The 18,192-nt window shown below is 48.0% G+C and overlaps 1 long non-coding RNA gene across 1 annotated transcript; it reads right to left on the reverse strand.

The window, feature by feature from the left end:
- Positions 1-186: 186 nt before the first annotated feature.
- LOC120100056 (uncharacterized) lies at positions 187-5,839 on the reverse strand. The gene is made up of 3 exons (XR_015648238.1): positions 5,667-5,839; positions 3,145-3,312; positions 187-2,237 (listed from the first exon to the last, which is right to left on the reverse strand). It is a non-coding gene; the product is annotated as an uncharacterized LOC120100056 (long non-coding RNA).
- Between the last annotated feature and the right edge of the window lie 12,353 nt (positions 5,840-18,192).

Raw genomic sequence — 18,192 nt, forward strand, 5'->3', positions numbered from 1 at the left:
GGAATTAAGTAAAAGGGTTTATTGCTAGAGCCCCTTTCTCTGGCGAGTCAGTTCTGGCCAGGTGAGAGGCTTGGAGCTTGTTAGCGCTTTTCTGAACCAGAGAGAAAAAAAAAAAAAAAAAAAAAAAAAAAAAGGGAAAGAAGTCACTCACACAGACAATATGCACACCACCGGGAGAAGCAGAAAACAGCTACAACACTTCTTTTTATTGCTTTCAAACTTTTTATAGCTTTTAGACAAAGAAGTTCCTATGTAAGAAAAAAAATTACCTCATAGATAAAATGTTACATAAAAGGAGAGTAACAGAAGGATACCAACAACAACTTCAAAGCAGTGTTTCATTCTGTAAGCTCATTATAAGTTCAAAGCAACAGTTTCACATGGCCTTGCCTTATCATAATACACACCTGTGGTTTCGTCTTTGGTTCTAACTTAGAATGAACGTTTTTCCTTGATCACAAATGTGTCCCAAAACCATTTGTCTTTTTAATGCGGTCATGAAAATTCATTGTATTTCTTATTATGCAGCCTTTACTTACTATTATAAGTAGTGGGCACATTCTATACTTAATTCTAATTTTATTATATCTTTTTTTGGCAAAACAACTAAAACCATCTCTTAAAGCTTTCTTCCTAAAATTATTCGAAACAGATCAGTAATTCTATAAAATCATTAATCCATCTAAACAGCATTAATTCATGAAAGTTCACCTTTATGTTGATCTACAGGGAATCTGCTCAGTAGGGTGGGCTGATGCCCAGGGATTAGTATATTAATCTAACAATGACAGGAAAGGCATATCAGCTACAAGAAGCAGTCCTGAGATGCAGTCTCTCGGGACCTTGCCTCTCAGAGTTCATCCATCATAAGCCGCGCAAAGACAGTGGGCCGCCTTCAGGAAAGTCACCTGACAGCCTTAGCCTTCCCTAGATGACTCCTGACAGGCACTGCCCTCTTAGGAACCACATTCAGGGTATCAAGGTAATACCTCTAGCTAATTCCTCTTCACAAATATCCTTAATGCTTGTGTAATAAGTAAGGGCAAACTAAGGAGCTAATGGGACTTCCTGCACCCCAAAGCCATTAGGGTGGCCTCACTAGGTTATGGCAGGAAGGGCAAGTGTTCCTTCTCATTCTTATCGTGCAAATGAGAAAAATGGACGCTCGAATAAATTGCATGACTTTGCTGAGTCGCCCACCTGCTTCGAAAGATAGTTCAGTTCTGATCCCACCACCCCCTTTTATAGGGACAGACAGAGGGTCTTTGTGGGACCCTCTCCAGGTTTCTGGAAGCTCCTGAAGATCTGCCAGGGAAGGAAAAGAGAAGTGAACCCCCATGTATAATCACACTTCCCCAGGGTTGGAAATTTCCAGGGTGACAAGTAGAGAACTGCGTCATCTGGACTTGGTGACTTCCTGGCTGTGCTGCTTGAAAAATCAAACTCTCAAAGGCCAAAGGTCATCTTGGCACACTCCACCTACCACTACTGCTGGAGCTATTTTTAACCTTGGGTCCCTTCTGGTTCATTCCTCCATGATCTCCCAGTGCTGGTTGTTCATGGTTACCCTCTCACCCAGGGTAGGGCCAGTCACACCTGAGTTGCAAGTAAGATAATGTGAAGCCTGCTACACCTCAAAGGGTGGGGCCAGGCAAGTGCAAGTAATTTTCAGGAGGACTCCTTGGAGATCTATATGGACTGGCAAAAAAAGATCAGACGCACGGTCCAAATGTGGAACCCGATCTGGGGGGGCGGAGCCTCACTTGTTGTGGGTTAAATTTTGTGTCATCATAATTCATGGATTGAACTCCTAGCCTTCCACACCTCAGAATGCAGCCTTGTTTGGAAACAGGCTTTTTTTGGTGGGGGGGAGGCAAAAAACTTGTTAGTCTTACCTGTTCTTTTGAAAGTCCTGATGAACCAAAGAAGACTCTCACAACTTAACATTTAATTGCTCCTTAATTGTGTTGTTATTGTCATTGTGGTTTTACATGTCCTGAGGGTTGGACTATGTCTTCTGTTTTCTCTGGTCTGAGAGCTTCAGACCTATTCACTTAGACAAGCCTGCATTTGGCTGGCCAGATTTTAGGAAATAATAGCATGCACGGGTTGATTTATTGGTGCACACCTCCCAGAAGCACCCCAACAGATATTCTCTGGGCAGCAGAACCCCCAGCGCAAGCTGGAGTCACGGTATCTCAGAATCATCCCAGGTGAGTAAAGTTTCTAGAACTTTCCTGAAAATAAAATATCAGAAATTGGGTGAAGAAGGGTTTTCTGCCATTGGTGAGAGAACTGCTGAGCTCTGGGGGGTCCACTGTGTAGTTTCCAGGAAAATTTGGGGCTGACAGGACACTAAGGGTTACCTCAGAAGTTCCCTCTCCTCTCCCTGCCTCTTTCTCACTCAGAGGACATTTTCTGACTTGTTTACTACAAGTTGAACCCAGATAGAGGCTGGGCGGGCTGGGGAGGGGCATGAATCACCACCATCTCCATGGGAAACACGGCACACCACACCAGCCCAGCCCAGCCACTCCTAAGCACGGACCCTGCCCTTTAGCATACACACATCATCTGAGCAGTCACATTGTGGCTGAGCCAGACCCACAGCCAATGAAAGGGCATGTCCTGTGGGCACACGGAGCCTCGCCCATTCTGACTTCGGTACCATGCTCTTCTCGCCCCAACCAGTTCCCTGACTACAGCATTCTCCTCTCCATGCGCAGTTCAGGACATCAGCTGGTCCTTACAGCAATCCTGCAGTTCACATCCACAGTTCTTTACTGGCCCAAGTCTGAGTCTCCCATGCTAGCCACAAACTCACTACACGGCTGGGAATGAGCTTGAACCTTCTAGTCTTCCTTCCCCCACTCGCTGACTGCTGGAACACAGGCACGGGACACTGCTCCTGGATTATACAGTTCTAGGGATCAAACCTGGGACTCTGTGCATGCTAGGCAAGCATTCTACCAGCTGAGCTACATCTCCAACATTCCACCTCCCCTCTTGTCCCACGCAGGCACAGACTCAGATTTGAACCCGACTCTGGCACCAACTGGTTGCTTGGCCTTTGTGAAGCTAGTTTACTCTTTTTTGTGCCCCCGATTCCTCAGCTATGAAGGGAGGCCAGCCATAAATACTTACCCCATCCCGTGGTGAAGAGGTTCAAACGAGAAGATTTGCGTCACCATGCTCGGCACGGTGAGTGGCTCTCTCAGGCACATACCCCGTTTTCCTGTGATGGCAAGTGATGAACAGCCTGGGCTTGCGTAGTGTGGCAGAATGCTTATGCAGAAGCCAGGATGTGCATTCCTATTGCGAAGCAAGGAGGTATGACATCAATCTTACCTGCTTTTCTGAAGTTTTGCAGCCTGTGACTTTTTGCTCAGGAATTTGCACTGATACAAGGGGACTCATTCATCCTCCAAATATGCCCTGAGCACCTGCTAAGGAGGTGACGTGTTCATGGCAATTCTGTGAGCAGAACTGGGGGATGCGAGGGAGAGGCAGTGACTGGCAGTCGTTCAAATTTCCTTTCATCCTTTCCCCTAGGTAAGGGCAGATTTGTCACCTACTTCTACAGAGTGTGTCTGGCGTTGCCTCAGGGAATGTCCAAGGAGCTGAGGGCAGAGAGACCTGTAACCAGGGAGTTGAACCTGCCTTGAGCTGGGATCTCAGTTTCTTCCCCTCCTAACTCTTGGGCCCATAGGAAAGCCAATTATACTCATGGAAACCCGGTTTCCGTTATTAAATAACATAATGCCTAGGTCAGACTTTCCACACTGCTTTCAACTCTTTGTTGGTCCCTCATGCTAACTAACTATATGCTTTCATTCATTCATTCATTCATTCATTCATTCATCTCTCAAACATCCTCCAAATGATCCAACATTACTTTGATTACTATCTTTTGGTAGCTATAGAAGGAGTTGAGGGGATAAGGGAACACTGAGAAATTCTGCCTCTAGGACCCCAGAATTCAACAGTGAAGAAACCTCAGTTTACCTTATACCCTTCCATGTACTGATGTGGGTCTGGCAATCAGAAGCCACTGACAAGGGACTAACCCTTTCTCAGTCAAACCCAGTGGACAAGTGGCTCCTAGGATCTAGGCTACAAGTAGCCTAACCTCTGGGCAGGTGCCCGGGGTAGACATTCCCCTCCTGTTGGACAATAGCCAGCGGGAACCCAGCCCTTCTACCTGAACTCATGACCTGTGTTTCCTGTCTCTTATCAGAAGATTGGTTCTAAAAGGAGGGCTGGGTGGGCTCCCCAGGGCTCACTCACAGTTCAGACAGGAAGTAGGTGGGAGAGTTCCCAGACACATCCCACTCTTTCCTTCAGAACAGCAGGGCTTTGTACCAGTCTTTCCTGCAGATCTTTGCCTGACAGAAGTAGAACAAGTGGCCACTCCTAGCTGCAAGGAGGCCTGGGGGATGGGGGGATTTGGGAGGTGTAGGGGTGTGGGAGAATGAGAAAAGAGTGTCATAACTGGCCTAGGTCAAAGGTCAGGGAACTTTTTCTGGAAATGGTGAAAGTCAATATTTTGTGGACCATTCAGTGTGTGTCACTAAGGGCTGGCAACTGTATTATATAAGCGCATACTGCTGGCCTCCATAGAAGTGTTTATGCTCATTTACATACATGCAAGTTCTGACGGTTCCAAGGTACCACAAAATATTAATTTAACTTTCTTCAAAAATATAAAATAAGGTGAAAAATCTATGTCCTGGGGCCTAGTGGTCAAGAACACCTGCTGTTCTTCTGGCAGACTGACAGATTTTTATCCTCAACACCCATTTGGTGGCTTACAACCTTCCTTCCAGGGGACCTGATGTCCTTCACAGGGCCCTTTTGGACGAAGCACTCACATATTTTAAAAATCTGAGTTTTTTAAAATCTGTTTTCAGGGCCCCCAGCAGAGCTGGTTTGGTAGAGTGCTGGTCTAGTGTGCACATGGTATCACATAAATGAGGCTTGATAGCACATGCCTGTCATCCTCAGCTATGTGGAATTCTTCCCAACTTATGGTTTTCATTCCTGAGTGAGTCTCTCCGTCGCGTGAGGCAGACTCATGGGGCGCTCGTCTTTCTCTCACACTGCCCATCACAAAGCTGGCCCTGCCACGCCTCTCAAACAGACCGACACCCTAGCCGGAGAGTCAGCTCCCCGTTCCCAAGAAGCACCCCAAAGTTTTCACCGTACACACTACTGTTCTCCTCGTCAGTTCAATCTAGGTAATTAAACTGAACACCTCAGAGGTGATTAAAAATTAATCTGGCTTCGACGGGCCCGGAAATGAAATTCAGGAGAAAGTGCTCTTGGCAAGCCTATCTAGAAGTAATTAGGAAACCGTCCTGCTGGGTAAGAAAAGTAACTAAGCCATCACCAGAGGCGTGGAGGGGACAGTAGAGAGGCAAACGGCTGAGGTTAGATGGGAACGGGCCACTTCTCGGGCCTCCTGTCACTTACTGCTGTACTGCAGAAGCTGGTGATTGACAGTAAGGAGCTCTCCTCCCGAAGGGGTGCCTCCCACTCTGCCCTCCAAGTGGGTCCTGGCTGTCCCCATTCCCATCGCAGCAGCCCCCTTCCCTACTTCAGTCCTCCCATTTGCATGGCCTCCTATGTACTCTTTGGAACCTGGCACCATCCCAACGTCCCCTTACCTTTTGCCTCGTGTCAGGGCAGCCTGCTTGCCTTTCCTTTGGCTTATAGCCACTGCCCCTCAAGGATGGCTCTTGATGTAGACCCCACCCCACCCTGTTCTTTCCCCCCACCCCCGTTTCTCATCTCCCAGGCAACAATCCTACTGCTTGAGACACCAGCCTGGAAGCTGATATTCCAGCACGCTGCAAAAGGGCATTTCCTCTTCCCATCACGGAAGCCACCAGGGGCCTTCACACCTCCAGCGCATCCAACTTTCCCATCTGGTGTCTTTGAACACAGTGAACAGCAGGAAATATCTAGTTAACCCTTGAGGGCCGGAGCATCTTTTTGGTGACACTCTGGAGCCTACCAGGGAAACTGTTTCACCATTGCAAGCCGCTCTGAACGAGACGCTTCACATTCTAGGTCGCTCTACGGCCTTCTAAAGGCCTAGGTTACCACCAGCTAAACGTGGCAAATTAAACCGAATTTAAATTTAATGTTAAATTGAAAAAAAAGGAAAATCTCAGTTCCTCTGCTATATTCGTGGCCAGTGGCAACGTTTCTAGGGAATGCAGATAAAACACATCTTCTTGCCAGAAACTTTTACTGGATTCGTGCTCTGCTGCAGATAAGTTTTAAGTGAAGGTCTGACAACTCACCTAGTTTCCTGAGGCCTCCCTGGTGAACTCCAGAGAGGGCAACCCAGGTGTGTGTGCTCATTCTGCACAGTGTCGGAGAGTTGGTGAGCATTGCCTCACGACCTTCAGAAGGTAGGCTGCAGCCTCAACCTTAGACTGAGCCCCAACTCCACCCTCTCTGTGAGGCGTGCCTGAAGTCCATATACAGCCCCACTTCTTAAAAAATAAAGGAAAAAAAAGAAAAAAAAGAAAAAAAAAGAAAAAAAAAGAAAAAAAATAAAAAAATAAAGGAAAAGGGCTGGAGAGATGGTTCAGCGGTTAAGGGCATTGACTGTTCTTCCAGAGGCCCTGAGTTCAATTCCCAGCAGCCACATGGTGGCTCACAACCATCTGTAATGGGATCCGATGCCCTCTGCTGGTGTGTCTGAAGACAGCTACTTATATACATAAAATAAATAAATCTTAAAAAAAAAAAGGAAAAGAATCAGCAAAAAAAAAAAAAAGATGAAATGGAAAACTCATGAACACACACACACACACACACACACACACACACACACACACACACACGAGACTGAGTTCCAAAATCCACGTACCTAGTGAGCAATTCCAGGGAGATGCTCTTCAGGGTAAAGAACCCCAAAGGCAATGGAGCATCTTGTATCCATTCTTCCACCCATTCTTCCTTCATATCTTAGCTCAGAAACAGTGCACAGTTCCTAAGAAGCCAGAACTTATGTCTGCTTCATCTCCAGACTTTATTATCCTACTAACTACTGTTCTATAGGTAAAGAGACTGAGGCTCACAGAGATGTGGGAACACCTATATATGAAGTCACTTGACTTTACCTCCTCAAATCTGCCCCATTCCATTATGGCCGATTGTCTCTTGCTCCTCTGTGGCTCCCAGTGTATAACCAGGCTCCTTCCTGTATCTCCCTCAGCCACAGTCCTCCGTAAACACTTTTCTGGTCAAAGTTCCTCAAAAGTTTTGTTTATCTCTGTATCTCTAAAACCCGGCACCTCGCAAGCAATCCTCATTTAACGACATGAACACATGGATCTCTTGAAACACCCCGATCGGGGTTGGGGATTTAGCTCAGTGGTAGAGCGCTTGCCTAGCAAACGCAAGGCCCTGGGTTCGGTCCCCAGCTCTGAAAAAAAGAAAAAGGAAAAAACAAAACAAAACAAAAAAAAACACCCCGATCGGAGAGAGGTCCGGGAGTGTGACAGAGGTGAATTGGAGCACTCAGACTACCAACGTGGGTGCCACCTCTGAGTAGAGATATGGAAGAGTTATTGTAACTTGGGGATGTAGCTCAGTGGTAGAGCGGTAACTGAGAGAACGTGTCCCTGTAAGTAATACAGCGTTCCTTCTGAGGAATGGTATGTCCTTGAGGACAGAAGAAATGGATTGTTCTACAGGGTTCCCGAGAAGGCAGCCCAGTCATAGCACGCCACACGGTGCTTCCCTGACTGTGTGGGCAAAAGTGTGCTGAGTAGTTCCAAGGAAAAAGAGATGACTGCCTGGCCAGTTCCTCATCCATCAAGTTGAGCATCCCCATTTCCGCCTTGGCCAAGGTTAAGTAAGCTCAAGGTGGGAGTCGCTTCTGGGTCCCCTCACTCTCCACCTGGCTTATTTCTTCAGGGAAGTTAATGTACACTGACGCCTGGGAGCTTTCAGAGTCTAGTGTCCATTCTCTACGGATCCCTGTGACGTCTTCCTAGGCTGCTGGCCTGGGAGCCAGCAATAGCTTGTGCGTTCTCAGACAGGCCAATTCATTGACTAGTGGGACTACAAGATGCCCATTTTAGTCTATTTGCTGTTTAAAGAAAAAAGGGGAGAGAGATATGCTGGTATATGCTTTTAGTCCCAGTACTTGGGAGACAGAGGCCTGAAGATCTCTGTGAGTTTGAGGCTAGCCTAGTCTACACAAAGAACTCCAGGACCACCAGGACTCTGTAGAGAGATCCTGTCTCAAACCAATCAATCAATCAGTCAATCAACCAATTTGAACGAATGTTCTTTCTCCTTTTGATAAAAAGGAAACAAAGAAGCTGGGAGCAGGCAGCTTATAAATAGAGGTTGACCTGCCTCATGGTTCTGAAGGCCGGGTGGCTAAGTCAGCATGTCTCGGCACCTGGAGAGCATTTGCTGCATCCTCACCCTGCAAAAAGCCTTCCAAGTGAGACTGACCTAGTGTGTGCTCTCCTTGGGTCTTTTCCTTATCCAATAAAGCGATTGGTGTTGTTGCTAGGGCCACTAACTCACAGATTTGATCTCCCTGGACATGTCGATTGGTTTAGCCATGGGCACCTAACTGAAGTCAATGATCAGAGACCAAGTGACTACTCCAACAGTAATCAGAGACAGCATGACTCTTTCCATCTAAGGGGAACAACCGAGGAGTGCTGAGAACTGAAGCCCGTGCCCTTCTGCTATGCTGGTGTGGGGTACCCACCAAAGAACACTGCTCAGACCTGGGTTTCAGCCCGTCGGAAGTCTTAGCTGGCCAGTGACTGTGTTGAGTTTTTTAAGATCCCAGTGTAGCCCCAAGCCTTTCCCGGGGTGACCTTTAAGAACAAAAGCCACATTTTAGATCGACATACCTCAGTTAACAAGAACAGTTCACCAGGAGTTAATTTTGAGACTTTTCCAGAACTATATGGACTTTGATGGATTAGGCCTTTGTTTTAGTTTTGGCCAGCAGTGCTGTCTACGTGCTGAGTTTTACAGTCTGAATGGTGCTTCCGTCAAGGGGTCAGTGTGCTAAGGTCTGGGGTCTATCAAGGTCTGGGACCTATCACAGTGCAGAGCCTAAAGCACCAGCCTGAACGTGTTTCTTTTTGTAGAACTGAGATCTAGAGAGAAATAATGTTAATAGCATTGTTTGAGCTCTAAACCCAGCCTTACGTAATACAAGACCACCTGGGTCTGAACCAAAATATTTATTTTTCTTTGTTTGTTTACTTGCTTTTTAAAAAAATTTTTTTTCTTAAGCCTGTTTGGAATGGAAGTCTCTCGTACTTGCAGGAGAGCTGTTTCATCATCCCTGCTTCAGGAAGTGTCCTGGAGGAGGTGCGAGGGAGGAGGAGACCCACGATAAGGTAGAATCCAAGCCAGGGACAGAGGTACGAGGACAGTCCAGGTGCAAAAGGCCATTTCAATCAGGTTCCCGTTGGGGTGTGGTGGCTCCCTGTCCATTCCATACTGTACAGCCTGGTAGCCTCCCACCCCCACCCCACCCCCACCCTCCCAATTCCCCACCCCACCCCAGCACAGTGGCTCTGGAGTCGTATGAAGTAAATGGTGTCAACTGCACATCCCCTGAAGCTCAAGAAGTGTCTTCCTGGTCAGGGGATGGCGTCTCCCAACATGGGACTGCTCGCACACACAGCCAATTGCCTTCGGGGAGGAGGGTAAGGGATGATGAACATGTAGGAAGGCCATCGGGCCTCTTCTCTGTCCTCCTAACAACTGTGTGGGGTTGGCACTGGGATTTAGAGAGGAGAAGGTAACCTGTTACCAGCACAGAGCCAACAGACAGAGCTGTAACCCACATCCAGGTTGTTTCAAACAACCTGGATGCTACCTGGATGCTTTTCCTACCACTGTGGTTATCCCTGGGGGGCTGAGGTCTAGACCTTGGTCGGCTGAGCACGGAAAGCTGTAAGTAAGGGCAGGATGCCTGGCCCACACAAATTTGGGAAGGGGTGCATCACATATATGAACAGGAGACGACTCGTGGCCGAGAAAAGGCACTCCAACCAGTCAACTTTCCAAGACAGAGTCCGACATCATGCAAAACCCTCTCTGGGAAGGGCACAGAGTAAGCCCAGGATTGGCACCCACAGAAGCAGGAGGAGGCCAGGGTCTTAGATGCTGCATTCTGGCATGCACACAGAGCTGGTACACTTCGCCTTGCAGGGCGGGCTACAGGGGGAGGCCAGGGGAGAGTATGGTGAGAGAGAAAGGTGAGAGAGCACTCCTCCAGAGCAGGGGGAGGGAGAGGGTCCTCAGATCTGTGCCCACCTGAGGGAGGGCATTTTGTTGTCATTTTTTGTGAGAGGTTCTTTTGTCTCCTTTGAATTTCCTGTCAACAACTGGTCAGACCTCTGTATCTTCTGCTAACCTGTGTGGGATGCTCCCGAGAGCTACCCAGAGCAGGAGGTAGGCGCCCAAGGTCTCCCCACACCAGGAAGGCTTGTTCCTCTGTGCACCTATGGCCTTCCTGGGATTAGGGTAAGGAGGCTTGGTAAGCCTGACCGGCAGCCCTTGACCCTTGACCCTTGACTCTGCTCTTGACCCTTGTTCCTACTTTCATGTGCTCTGGCTTGGTTTCATTCCCAAGCAGGTGGAAGGTGTCACTCCCATTTTACAGAGAATGGAGGGCCCAGAAGAGGAGTCAGATTGCCCGAGAACTGGAGCAGGAGTGCTCTGAGATGCTGGAGTGCAAACCTGGAGGCCTGGGCCTGGGCTGAGTTCTTTCTCAGCAGTCCACTTTCTCCTTGCCACAGTAAAACAGTCATGTGCTCTCTGCAGAAAGAGATGGCAGGCATTTCTACCTTACCTGTGTCTCATTCTGCAGCCAGCGCCCCTGAGAAACCCCTCAGTTTTTCCTAGCAACCCCCTCTCTAAGAGGAGTAGAGGAAGGGGCCGCTTTTGTGGAAGAGTGGAGGAAGAGGCTATTTTAAGTCAGCCTGCCCCTGTTGACACAAGTGAGTTAAAAAGCCTCAACTCAGTTCTAAGGCACACCATGATTAAACTCCAGCAGATTAGGAGTCTGTTGGTATTTCTTCTAGGCTCCACCCCACAGTTACCTGGCAACAGCCAGTTGTGCCTGACTCACTATAAAAGGGGCTGCTTACCCCCTCCTCACTTTCTTGTTCTCTTCCCTCTCTGTCCCTTCTCTTCCCCCATTCCCTTCCCTCTCTCCCATATTCATGGCTGGCCTCCTCTTCCTCTTTCACACTCTCTCCTCCCTTCCCAACTCCCCTTCCTATGCCCTAAATAAACCGTATACCCATCGAGTGGCTGGTACCATAGCGGGAAGGGATGCCTCAGCCTGGATTCACAGAGGCACCCCTTCTGCATCATCACACGTGCCTCTACCAAACATCCCTGGCTTCCTTCCCTTTTTTTTAATAAAACATAACAGAGACACCACCCACCTGCCTACAGCCATGGGCTGAAGGAATGGAGAGCCAGTTCGCCCAAACAGCTCCAGAACACTGAGTTAACTTATAAAAGTAAATTAGACCTTTATCCTGTCGAACGGGTGTGAAGCCTTCACCTTGTGCAGGCATCTGGCCCCGATGGGGTGGAACCCGCCTGGCACTGAGCTATTACTAGGGAGAGCTGACACAAAAGGCTACAGGGATCATTAGGTCTTGGTGACAGCGTTCAGATTCTCTGAAGGAGCTTTCTCTGAAACTAGCCATGCCCCTTGGACTCCGTTTCAAGGCCAACAGATTCTGTTGTGGCATTAAACAAACAAACAAACAAACAATAAGGTGTTCTTGAGTGTGCGATTTGGAATCCTCCCTTCCCTCCCACGCTGTCCCTGCCCTTTCACCCAACTTCCTCCCTAGAAGCCCGCCTACTCACATGCAAATTAACTTATAAAACAGACATCCAGGGCTTCCCACCATGAGCAGAGCCTTAAACCTCTTTGTGTTTAGCGCTATGCAAGTAATCTAGTCCAGAATTCAGGCGGTACTTGAATAAGTGTGGAGAGAAGAGGGATTAAACAAACAAACCACACAGGTCAGGAGAGCAAGGCTTTACAGCAAACACTGACACCCTCCTGACCTGCCATGCAAAATGATTCCAATCCCCATGCCATTCTGGGTCTCAGGAAAGATGGTGTCCACACCAAACTCAGCCAATGCTTCCTCGGTGGCTTAATTTTCTGAATCTGTTCTCCTGGTAGCCTGGAAGAGAGGAGAGGCCACTGACCAAGTTACTGTTTGTTTATTGGTTGATTTTGGCCTAGGATGATTAGTCCTTGAGCTAAGAAGCCTCTTGTGTACCTTGGCCTGACTTCATCCTTTCACAGAGCACTGGCTGGTTTTTGTGTGTCAACTTGACACAAGCTGGAGTTACCACAGAGAAAGAGCCTCCCTTGAGGAAATGCCTCCATGAGACCCAGCTGTAAGGCATTTTCTCAATTAGTGATCAAGGGGGGAGGGCTCAGCCCCTTTTGGGTGGTACCATCCCTAGGCTGGCAGTCGGTTCTATAAGCAAGCTGAGCAAGCCAGGGGAGGCAAGCCAGTAAGTAACATCCCCCCATGGCCTCTGCATCAGCTCCTGCTTCCTGACCTGCTTGAGTTCCAGTCCTGACTTCCTTTGGTGATGCACAGCAATGTGGAAGTGTAAGCTGAATCAACCCTTTCCTCCCCAACCTGCTTCTTGGTTATGATGTTTGTACAGGAGTAGAAACCCTGACTAAGACACACAGTTCCACACCCTTTCCCTTCCTGAGCAGGGTCCTGAGCAGGGGGGGGGGGGGGGGGGCTGAGTGGGTGACTCAGGCCTGCATTCTTGTCATTCCTGCCGCACTGCTCAGCCCCTTCCCTTGGCCTGCATTTCCTAAGGCCCCATATTGTACCAGGCTGTTCCGGAGGCCAGCTCAGAGTCTCTAGGTGTGCTGGAGAGGTAGACAGTCCAGTTTCTAGTGTCTCCTGACAGAGCCCAGGCCTCAGAGTATAACTTCTGGGGTTCGTCCTTGATGTGGGGGCTGAGGGTGGGGAGCAGAGGAACATCCCTGGGGCTCCTGTTCCTTCCTAGGTATCAGCTTTATTTCTCTCTGCCCCAAAGTAGAGGAATGAAAATTGAGATCGCCACCTGAATGAACTCTGAGTTCTGGCCATAATCTGTAGCTAGGTTAGCCACAAACCAGAACCACAGGGAGGCACAGCCTGGGCTGTTTACCAGTTCTGCCCACCTCCAACACACACCTATTTGCCTCGGGAAGTGGAGAGTCCAGTCCCTTTTCTCTACCCTTACCCAGAAAACTTCGTTCAAACTGGAGAATGGTAGGCGACCAGCCAAACATAGTTCTTTGTCACACACATACCCTCCGCCACGGTCTAAATCAAGCTGTGCTTAGAGTCTCCCATGATGGGCCTCCAGCCATAATTGGAAGAAGAAAGGAATCCAGATAGGAAATGGTGCCCTATGCTCACAAGCTGGCCATACAGCAAGAGGGAGCTCCATGCACCGCTGTCCCAAGGCCCCCAAGCAAGGACATCAGAAAGAGACTAAAATGGAGGGACTGTCTCCAAGGACCCTGGAGCAGGGTAGGAACCCACGTGAGACAGTCATTCTCTACCTGCTTTGAAAGAACATGTGTTGTTATGGTTGTTACCATTCACGGTGGTATACTTTGAAGTTGTCCATCGAATCTGGAGGCATAATCAATTGGAAAATAAAAACTAAAGGAACGTGGATGACCATGAGGAACTCCAGTTCTCTGGGACGGAACTCTGTGAAGAAGAGACTTTTAAGGTCAAGCTATTCAGTATGGATACAGCCTCGGATCCAGGACCTCCACCCTATGGTGCAGAATTTCCAGGATATTAGTGGGGGACTCTGGACCATTCAAACCTTGGAACAAGTTTAGCCCAAAGACTGGCTAACTTTCCTGCTGATGGAAGCCTGACCCAGCCCTGACCTTGTACACCTTATAGGAATATGTTCTCAGCTCACTGCCCCACCCTTCTGACCCTGTGACCTTGCCAAACACCTTCCTATCTCAGAGCGAGCCCTGTATCTATTGGTATTGATTTGTCTCTTTCTTTTTTTTTTTTTTGGTTCTTTTTTTCGGAGCTGGGGACTGAACCCAGGGCCTTGCGCTTCCTAGGTAAGTGCTCTACCACTGAGCTAAATCCCCAGCTCCTTCTGTCTCTTTCTTACTAGTCAGTCTCTTGCACAAGCCATGAACTGGATGGAAGCAAGAACGGGATCTTTTGGGTTCTGTGGGGGACATTGGGACTTAAGTGTGGCCTCGAAGGTGCTGGCACGGCCTGCTCTCCAGCTCCCACTCCCTAACCCACCTGTTCCTTGAACCCCTGACTCCTTTTCCTTGGTTTCAGTACTTCCCCCTCTAGAAGCAGAGATTAGGATTAATAACTGAATCACATGGTTGTCACAGGAACTACTGAGACTGTGCTAAACTAAGACTTAGCACTGTCTTTCACAGACAGAGAAATCCATCCCCAAAGCTCAGCAGCTAAAACCAAACATGAAATAAACAAGGGCTGGAGAGACGGCTCAGCCATTGAAGGCTAGGCTCATAACCAAAAATATAAGAGACAGACAGACAGACAGACAGGCAGACAGACCATTATAACCAGCTCTAGTGATGGGGCTCAGTCAACCAAGCACTTGCCTTGCAAGTGTGAAGGCATGAGTTCTGGTCCCTAGAATTCACATAAAAAGCCAGTTGGGGTACATCTGCCATCCCAGAATCAGGAAGATGGGAGATAAGTGTCAGGCAGAGCCCTGGTAACCTCATGGGCTAGGTAGCCTGATGTGCCTGGCCAATGAAAGAGCCAAAGTGCCTGAGGGCCAGTGCTAAGGTTGTTCTCTTAGCTCTACCTGTGCACATCATGTGCATGCTCCACCCCACACACACATAAAACAAACACTTAAGTTTTCACAGTTGTGACAACTTGGCCAAGGCTCCCCATGGTGGCTCACCTCTGCTTCAAGCAATTTAGGCTGAACTCACTCAGATTTTCGGTTCCTTGGCTCATCTGTGGACTGTAGATCGCTCAGCTGGTCACTGGTTGAGGCTATCACTCAGGACGCTGCCCCTCTCCATGTGCTTCCGTGTGTGGCCGTCAGCCTGCAGGAGGACAATTCTGAAAGTCCAGTATCACTTTCACAGCATTAGTCAAAGTAGGTCGGCCCAGAGATCAAAGATGAAGAAATGTGGTAGGTTCTGTTGGAAGACTTACTGGATGACATCATCACCATCAACATCACCATCATCGTCATCATTGTCGTGTGTGTGTGTGTGTGTGTGTGTGTGTGTGTGTGAGAGAGAGAGAGAGAGAGAGAGAGAGAGAGAGAAAGAGAGAGAGAGAGAGAATTGTGAGGAGCACACATGCAGTGCCCGTATGTGTGTAACATCATAGAGGTCGCCTTTTGAGAGTCCATCCATCATAGGATCCAGGGATAGAACTCAAGTCATCAAACTTGAGAGGTAAGTGCTTTTACCTGCCCAGCATTCTCTCAGGCTCTACATGTGAGTGTTTCTTTAGTCTTCCGTAGTTTTTTTTCCTGTTTCTGGCATGTATACATAGGTGCCTAGCCCAGCCTAAAACTAAACTTTTTTTCCAAAACTTAAATAAATACAGATGGGGTTGGGGATTTAGCTCAGTGGTAGAGCGCTTGCCTAGCAAGCGCAAGGCCCTGGGTTCAGTCCCCAGCTCCAAAAAAAAGAAAAGAAAAAAAAAAATACAGATGGATATAATCCTAGCCCTTGAGAGATAGAGTAGGAGGATCTTAAGTTCAAGGTCAGGTGAGCTCACATCAAGAACAAGTCTCAAAAAAAAAAAAAAGAAAAAAGAAAAGAAAAGAAAAAAAAAGAAAGAAGGAAAGAAAGAAAGAAAGAAAGAAAGAAAGAAAGAAAGAAAGAAAGAAAAAGTAGGGGCTTGAGAGATGGCTCAGTGGTTAAGAGCACTGGCTGATCTTCCAGAGGTCCTAAGTTCAATTCCCAGCAACTACATGGTGGCTCACAACCATCTGTAATGGGATCTGATGTTCTCTTCTGGTGTGTCTGAAGACAGCTACAGTGTACTCACATACATAAATAAATAATTAAAAAAAAAAGAAAATACAAGTCTGGGCATGTAGTTTAGTTTAGTGGCAAATCATTGTACAATATCCTTGATTTGACCTCTAGGTACAAAAAAAGACAAGAAAATCACAAACAGATAGGGAAATGGAGGAGAAATGAGAGGAAATTGCCTTGTTCAAGGTCACATAGCAAGAAGTGGCAGAGTTGGGACCATAAATTAGGTCTCTCATGTTCCTCATTGCCTCTTCTGATTGCACCAACCTAACTGGACAGTTGCTGGAGATGAGGCTCTTTTCTCCAAGTCGTTGCCTGGTCCTCAGTTTCCACTGAATCCTCAGAGAAGTACCTGGTACCTTAAGACTGTGCTGCTTTCTGAAGAGTACGGGGCAAAGAGAAGGGGATATGTCTTGTTCCCCAGAGCACAGAACAGCCCAGAGCAGAAGCTGCCCTCCTCAGTCCATGGTATATGGTGTGGGAGTCAGGGAGGGAGGTTGGAGACCAAGGGAGCCCTCAGGATGGACAAGGCCCAGTGGACATACACATGGCCCGTGCATGCACATGCACATCCAGAGACATGCTCCTCTATTCCTCTGTTTAAACCCTGAAAGAAAGCTGCCATTTAGATGGTGTACCGTTCAGCTCTAGGTTGGCAGAAGCAGAAATTTCATGGCTTTGGAACTGTTGGCTTGGGGGAGGAGGGCATGAGAAAGTCAGCTGGCCCAGGAAATTGTGAAACGCAAGCAACGTTTCTGTTATCGGCCCCTTCCTGTTGTTGTGGCACCTAGGGGAAACTAGGGCCTTTGAGCACCTCACTTCCTCTTACTAGAGGAACTCCCTGGGCCTGCTGAGTCACCTGCTGGGGGAAACACACCTATTTTCAGCCTGAGGTAAATGAACCGTCTAGTCACCTAGGCCATATTCCCATGAGTCTTTTCATCCTGGCTGGCGAGGCTGGATGAGCAGAGGCTCCCCTCCCCCTTCTCATTTCTGTTCTCAGAGTAACTTTCTTTGCAAGAAAGACCCTCACAGGACCACAGGAGAGAGCGTAGTAGAGCAACCATGGGTGCACTGTTAAGATGAGGGTGTGGCAAGCGCAGCCCACTCCTTGGAGACGAGTTTGTCACGACAAAGACAATAGCTGAGCGTGACTCTAGTCGTTGTATTATTATTCGTAGTTTTCCTGTAGACTATAAGCCCCTCACTAGGCCTGGGACCATTTGCATGACTCTGCCTTTGGAGGACACCACTGTTTGGGAACTAAGACCATAGTGGCCTTGGAGCCCAGTAGTCTGGTAGGCTTGACCATCTAGTGACTGACTTGGGTTAAGCCCTTATTCCTCTAAGACGTGACCTCCTCGCTCCTCGGCTGCTGCCCGGGTCTTAGAGGCAGGACAGCTGATTCCCAGGACATCAAAGCAGAGGAACATCTATGCGTTATGATGTCTAACCCCAACCACACACATACTTTATTGATAGGAAAACAGAAATGGAGAAAGGACCAGGGTTTCACCCGGATCCCGTGCCCAGACACCCCTCCAGGGCACTTTCACCCAGAACTACCTCTTAGGTAAAGACCAATAAAAAAAGTAGGTGCCAATGAGACAGTTTCAGTTGGAACAATTTTTGTGCCTCGGTACCTGGAAGTCAGCACAACAGTGATGTACTTCAAAGAGAGGGGTTTGGGAACCATTTGCACCCACTGACCCCAAAGCTTTGCACAATATAAACAGACAAACCTATGTATAAAATCCCTTGTGCAGATATGAAGCACAAGTTCAGTAGATGTGAATCATGGAGTCGTAAGTTGACGATAAGTCATTAGTGTGGGCCACCCTCCATGTCTGTGGGTTCTGCATCAATGTGCTCAACCGGATTCAGACTAAAGTCACTCCGGGAAACATCACATCTGCAATAAAGATATGCTGTGTCTCTCACTGTTACTCCCCAAACAACACATTTAACAAGTATATTTGTTACGATGTAAACACAAAATATCCCCTCCCCTTCAAGGCTCGTTTTAATGTTTAAGCATTTCCGTCTGATTGGTCCGGTTTTGAGAAATGGAAATTTCAAGAGACCAGGTCTAGTGAGAGAAG

The sequence above is a fragment of the Rattus norvegicus genome, chromosome 1 (genome assembly GCF_021556685.1).
Source record: "Rattus norvegicus strain SHRSP/BbbUtx chromosome 1, alternate assembly SHRSP_T2T, whole genome shotgun sequence".
In the NCBI taxonomy this organism is placed as follows: domain Eukaryota; kingdom Metazoa; phylum Chordata; class Mammalia; order Rodentia; family Muridae; genus Rattus; species Rattus norvegicus.